The sequence below is a fragment of the Eulemur rufifrons genome, chromosome 24 (assembly GCF_041146395.1).
Source record: "Eulemur rufifrons isolate Redbay chromosome 24, OSU_ERuf_1, whole genome shotgun sequence".
Taxonomy (NCBI): domain Eukaryota; kingdom Metazoa; phylum Chordata; class Mammalia; order Primates; family Lemuridae; genus Eulemur; species Eulemur rufifrons.
In genome coordinates this window covers 22,979,038-22,986,279 of record NC_091006.1, presented here as the reverse complement: position 1 = coordinate 22,986,279, position 7,242 = coordinate 22,979,038, and positions in this window count along the sequence as shown.

Here is a 7,242-nt window from a genome sequence, read left to right as displayed (position 1 = left end):
TAACTTTTAAATTTTATTTGCCATGACTTTCTAATGAATTATTACCATAAGTAAAAAGTTCGGAAACTTAGTTTTTAGAATCAGTATTAATTTTTTTCACTTCCGTTTTATCCTTGATTTTTAGTTCTGATTTTGTCATTTCTGGTAAATCTGCTTCAGTTAGAATTATATCCCTTTCCTTCACTTGAAACATAGACCTATTTTCCTTATAGAATAGAAATGCTTGCTCTGAAATTTGTATAGATTAAAGGCACTTAATAGAAAAGAAAAATCTAAAATGAAATCGATTTGTTTTTGTCATTAACAAGTAGAGCAGTGGTACAATTTAATGCTATCACAATTATGACCGCTAGGAACTGCCTTTTTCTCCATTCCATTTCTTACAATTATTCACCAAGTATCAACAACAGAGGTATCAGGAGAGCCTGGCAGAGGTAAATGGTATTGGACATTTATTGGTAAAGCTTATTTATAAACTGTAGCGAGAGCTAGTTGATTTCCTTAAATCTTTTAGTATCCAGGTAGATAATATCAACCACTATGGGTTGATTCAGAAATAAAATTGGTATCAAGTAATTCTGAGTCTTACCTATATAGGAAAATGAAGCACATGATGACTCAAATAGTCTTCCATACTGCATTTGACTTCATATCAGTCTAGTAACAAAGGGGTTGCAATAGCCAAGCGTAAAGAGAATAGTGAAAAATTGTTCTTGCTCTTTTAGGCCTTATACAGTAGTACACTGTAAAAAATGGGTAAATGTTTCTATAAATTAATATTTAGTAGTAGGCCCTACTTTCCCATGGTTTTCGTTGTGCCAGAATCTCGGGTGCCTGCTTCTGAGTATTTCTTTAATCAGAGTGATTGGAAAAGGAGATATGTGTATGTGCATATATGGTAACAAAGTATAGACGTTAACTGTGGGAGAGGCCTGGCATTGTACCTGGTGTTACATGGCTACAAATAAGGCAATAACAGAGAATTTGAGAAAGAACTGATTTAATAAAGAGGTGATTTGATTGGTTCCCGTGAGAGTCAGTAAGATGCCTTTTTAAAAATAAGAATACAAACTTGGTTTTGCAGCAGAGTTTGCTTATAAATGTGTATTGTGTTCTTTCTAGATTTCTTTATTTGATTTACAAATAACCAAGATAATTATTTTCCCCTCAGAAGTTGGTTTTCTCATCCTTTGTTAAAAGCATCCCATAAAATATAAAGTACTAACATGGTGTTGTCATTCACAATGCTTTGGTTAAATGTTAATATGAAGCAAGTTTTTGGAATTATTTTAAATGATGGAGAAAAAGTGGTGGTAGAGCGAAATTAATAACAGAGTGAAAATCTTTTACTTAGCAGTAGATGGTGCTACTAGCTTTCATTTGCTGACTTGATTATTCCCTTCCCATAAGAACCATGGCTTTAGACTACACTAAACTAAAGCATGTGTTAGCTGGTAGAGACTTTGGAGGTCAATTTACCTTAAATTGAAAGATTTTAGATTGCGGTCTCTTTCTACTTTCCCTCTGTTACTCATTTATAAATTCTAAATGGTCAGCATAAAATGTATTAGGTTGAAGATATGTTTAGTGTGTAATAATCTAAGACTGAGTTACTGCCCAGCTTATCAGGTTGGATAAAACACTACATTCTCTTATCAGGAAATAGAGATGATGTGTATATTTATATTTTACATATATAATCACCAGACTCCATGTTATGTGTTAGCATTTCCCTTGCTTATGGGAAAATGGCAAAATAACGTTTTCTTTATATTTTTGTCTACACCCTCTCTGAGAGAGGTTTTGATTACCACTGAAATGGTAGAATATATGAGATACAGATATTAAGTTGTAGGACTTTCTTTAAAATGAATATGTCATACCTTAACATCCAAATGAGAGTTATCTTGAGAGTGATTCACTTGGGAGCACTACTTATTCCAGCTATGCTGGGAAAGTGTGATGTTTTTGGAACTCTTAGAGATGTCATGGGAATCAGTTTGTGACTATGCAAGAAAATCAATTTCATTTTAGTTCCACCAAAAATGTTTTTGGCAGCTTAATATGGCCTATCTTTTTTTTTTTGAGACAGAGTCTCACTCTGTTGCCCGGGTTAAAATGCTGTGGCGTCAGCCTAGCTCACAGCAACTTCAAATTACTGGACTCAAGCAATCCTCCTGCCTAAGCCTCCCGAGTAGCTGGGACTACAGGAATGCGCCACCATGCCTGGCTAATTTTTTTTTTCTATATATATTTTTAGTTGTCCAGCTAATTTCTTTCTATTTTTTTAGTAGAGACAAAAGGGGTCTCGCTCTTGCTCAGGCTGGTCTCAAACTCCTGACCTTGAGTGATCCTCCTGCCTCGACCTCCCAGAGTGCTAGGATTACAGGCGTGAGTCACCATGCTGGGCCACTATGGCGTATCTTAATCACCAAACCAAGTGTAATCATTTGGCTGTTGTCTCAGAACTAAACCACTAGGGAAGTTCAAGAGAATGTTGCATAGGCTTAGAATTTACAGAAGAGAATGTTTTAAGCATTGGTAGCATCACTGAATAAAGGAATAGTTTCTAATGTCACTATTTTGAAGTGGACAGTATCATTGGTTTTAGGTTTTACTTTTAAGAAAAAATCAGTTTAATTACTTTCCAGTTAAATACATTAATAAAAAAAAAAACCAAGGTCTTTCTCTAGAACTTGTTTTCTATTTTGTTCCTTTTCCTGAAAACGTTTCAATTTTATCTTGACTACTATAGTTTTGATTGAATGGATATTGTGGAAAAATGAATTCAGTATTTAAGATAGAAGTAATTTAAGGAAACCACAGCCTTTACCTCTATCCTTTTTTTAGTCCTTTTTAAGAAAAAATGTTTTCACTCAGATGAATGATTTGACTTTGATTAACGACTGGGGATTATTATACAAAGAAATTGGAATAAGTTTTATATATTAATTATGCTGAGTTTTAAACCTACATATCACAAAATATTTAGAATTGTGTAACCATTTCATATATCATCTATAACTTTAAAATTTAAATGTCTTTTGAAAAGATGTGGGACCAAAAGTATATTTATAATTTGCAAATATGACTGCATACCAATAAGAAAACTTATGTTATTTTGAAATTTATCTGAGATAGGAGAGAATATACCAGTTCTTAGAAACACAGATGTATAATTCAAGGGCCACTCGATAAGATAATTTAAATATCAGAGTTTTGTGATAATGTTAAGATTTACCATAGGAATCACTGTTGTTCAACTATCAGCATAATTGTGTGAACTGATCAATGTTTAGAGGTAAAGGTATGTCAAAACTTAATGGAAAGGTTTAATTTGAATATGTAACAAAAATTCTGATGGCAGATGATTTGAATTTTTAAGGCTTTCCTAATAAACTAATCACAAAGAATTCTTTTTGAAGTTATAAAACTATGCTTCACATCTGTCACTCATAACTGAACTGATTCACATTTTGACAAAAGAGAAAATACAGATTAAAATGTTGGGTACTCAGTTTTGTAAGTGTAACGTAAGTTTCTTTTTCTTCATATAGAACTATGTAATAGAAAACTTTGGATTACAATTCTCAAAGATAGATACTAAAATCATTGGCCTCTTCCAGTAGTATGTTTTCCCACCCTCCCATCCCCCATGTGGGTACTCCTGTGAGCTTACACATACTCACATGTTTAAAAACAAAGCAGTTAGGTTGATTTTACAGGTCTTTTATTGTTAAGTGATTCTGAAATACTTACTGTTAATACATAGGTTTCAGTTTGTTATAGTTGACAGCTTTCTTTAAATTATGTCACTAAAGCTGAGATTATTAATGATAGAAAGTTAAAATTTTTATTAATATTTAATTTCTCCTTCATATATTATTAATATTAAATTCTTATAGGTGGATGTTTCTTAAAGTTTTGCACAGCTTTTATTTTTATTTTGTTTCTGAAATAATTGTGCAGGTTGTAAAATAGATCAGCGTATTTTGATTTTAAGAACACTTTTCTCCTTAAATTATTCTGCAGAAATGACTATTTTTAGGGAAAATAGTTTTTTACAGCCACTAAATTGTATTTGTTATTTTTGTACATGCATAACCAGGGTGGTGAAGGCACTAATCTTGTAGAGAACACTTACTTTTGTTCTAGTTGCACTTTTCCTATACATTTATATTACTTAAAATTACCACTAGGAACAGTGTCATGAAATCTGGGTTGAGAGAGAATACCATATGTATGAGAACACTGAAAAGGTTGAATTGAAACCATTTCTGAAGACAAAAGCAGAGGAATACTGCCATTGCCAAGTAATGGAAGCATAGGGGCAGCATTTACACTGCAAGTATTGAAGAGAATGCATAAAGACAGGGATCTTGCTCTCATAGAGATACCATTTCTCTCTATATTAAAATAGCTAGAAGGGGGAAAATTGTCTTCTAAGATATGAAATTCAACATGGGCGCTATATTATAACCTATGCCAACATAATGCAAATTGTAGTAATTGATCAAAGTTTAATTGCTTCATCATTTTTATTTTAAAAGGGGATGCTGAATGTCAGAAAATCTGTAATATGTTTTATTTGGAAGATGTAAATAATGTATATATACTTATATGTGATGGGATGGGAAATATTTAAATTCTAGGTTTTTTTTTTTAAGGAAGAAACTGAATGAATGTTTATAAGGAAAAAAATTAATAAATAGTTATGTTTGGCCATGAATCCTGACTTTGCATTACTTTTTATTTTTGCCATAGGTAGTCCCAAACTAAACACATTCCAAGGGAAATATTGATGATATATGGAATATGTTGAACATTTGAAATTTGTTACACATTATTTTCTGTAATGTTCACAGCCACCCTGGAAGTTAGTATCAGTGTCTTACATACTAGAAAATTAAAGCTTAGAAATTGTATATGGTATTAAGACTAGGATTTAAAAACCCAAATATGCCTGAACTTGAAACCAATGTTTTTTTTCTTTAGTATATACTAGTACAATAAGAATAGTCAGCAAAATAATGAACTAATTATTTGTTGACCTTTCCATTCAGCTATTATCTAATATTCATTATAAATCATTAGGAATATTAATAAACAATATTGGAGAATTACTTACCCTGATGCCTAAGTTCCAAAAGGAAATGTGTATTTTAGAACTATTCTCAGAGTATCGTTATTTAGAGGTATTTATGTTAAAGGCATTTGTGTTTGGACCTTCTGGTTGAGAATATTTAATGGTAGTAGCCATAGTTGCTTAGTCTTTAATGGTATTTGAGGAAAAGACTAGGAGTTAAAATGTTTGTCCATGCTGATGTGGACTGTGTCTGCATGCTTTAAAAATACCTTGTTACTTTGCAAATACAGTATTTACAAAGCATCTACTGTATGTAAAAAAATACGCACACAGTAAGTATATTTTGATAATTAGGTTCATTTGCTTCCATTGTACTGAATGTAAATTGTTAATTCCTCATATAATATCTGGAATGACACATTTTTCAACATAAAGGTTCTAAGTAATTATTCCTTTAAGGCTTAAACAACCACGGTTAATAGAAGTTTTACTGAAAGATTGCACATGCTCCTGTTTTAAACGGCATAATGAATACAGTGTCACATTTTCTGCTGACCTCAGTTCACCTTTACAAACATGCAGCAAAACATAGCTTTCTTTGCTATTCTATATACATCTGATGGCTCCTCCTGTGTATGTTATTTTGTCTTCACATTGCAGATTTGCTTGAAGCACCCTGACTCCCCGCTCTTGCATTTAGGATGGCTTCTGTACCCTGGTTTCTAGGCAGCAATGAAGGTTGCAAGGGGAAATGTATAACCCAGTTTATTAAGTAGATAAATATTTTACAGAAGTAGTTGGGGTGGTGTAGACATATGCATGGGCCAGTAACCACTACTGCCTTTGTTCTCATTTTCTGAGTTGGTTTAGCATTTTCTTTTCTTTTTTTTTTTTTTTTTTTTTGAGACAGAGTCTCACTCTGTTGCCCAGGCTAGAGTGCTGTGGTGTCAGCCTAGCTCACAGCAACCTCAAACTCCTGGGCTCAAGCAATCCTCCTGCCTCAGCCTCCCGAGTAGCTGGGACTATAGGCATGTGCCACCATATCTGGCTAATTTTATATATATATATTTTTTAGTTGTCCAGCTAATTTCTTTCTATTTTTTTTAGTAGAGACGGGGTCTCGCTCTTGCTCAGGTTGATCTCGAACTCCTGAGCTCAAATGATCCGCCCGCCTCGGCCTCCCAGAGTGCTAGCTAGGATTACAGGCATGAGCCACCACGCCCGGCCTAGCATTTTCTTGATAAACCTGTATGTTAGCAGTCAGGACCCTGTCCCATTCTTTAGTTACAGCAGAAAAAGAATTCCCAAATTGTGAAGGAATAGTAAAATTTCTGGCAAGGAAGGGTTAAAATGGTAGCAATGCTCATGACTGACTGGGTGCCCAGTACCCTATCTCTTATGTGCAGATTCTGAAAAGCTCAGAAAACTGAAAGTATTTTTTTTTTTTTTTTTTTTTTGTTGAGACAGCGTCTCACTTTGTTGCCAAGGCTAGAGTGAGTGCCGTGGCGTCAGCTTAGCTCACAGCAACCTCAGACTCCTGGGCTTAAGCGATCCTACTGCCTCAGCCTCCCGAGTAGCTGGGACTACAGGCATGCGCCACTATGCCCGGCTAATTTTTTCTATATAGATTTTTAGTTGTCCATATAATGTCTTTCTATTTTTTTAGTAGAGACGGGGTCTCGCTCAGGCTGGTCTCGAACTCCTGACCTTGAGCAATCCACCCGCCTCGGCCTCCCAGAGTGCTAGGATTACAGGCGTGAGCCACCGCGCCCGGCCTGAAAGTATTTTTTTGAATTCAGTGCAAACTTAACCTGACCTGAGGTTAATAGTCTTTATCCCATTTAATGTTAAAACTCTTTGTTTCACTGTTAAATATTAGTGCATTTGATTTAACACTTCTGGGAGAGTGGGAGTGGTTACTTGATATCTATAGTAGATGCACTGTATTTCTTTTCTAAAGTTTTGAATTCTGAAATTTTCAGTTTCTTTTCTAAAAATTTTGAATTCTGAAACATCTGGATGCAAGGGTTTCAGATAAGGGATTGTGAACCAAAATCAGGAAGGTGTTTTCAAAAGTGCTTTTTCTCTGGTGTCTTCCTCCTATTATCCACAGATTATGTAGAAAAATGCAAAATTATGCTGGATTTAACTGCCAG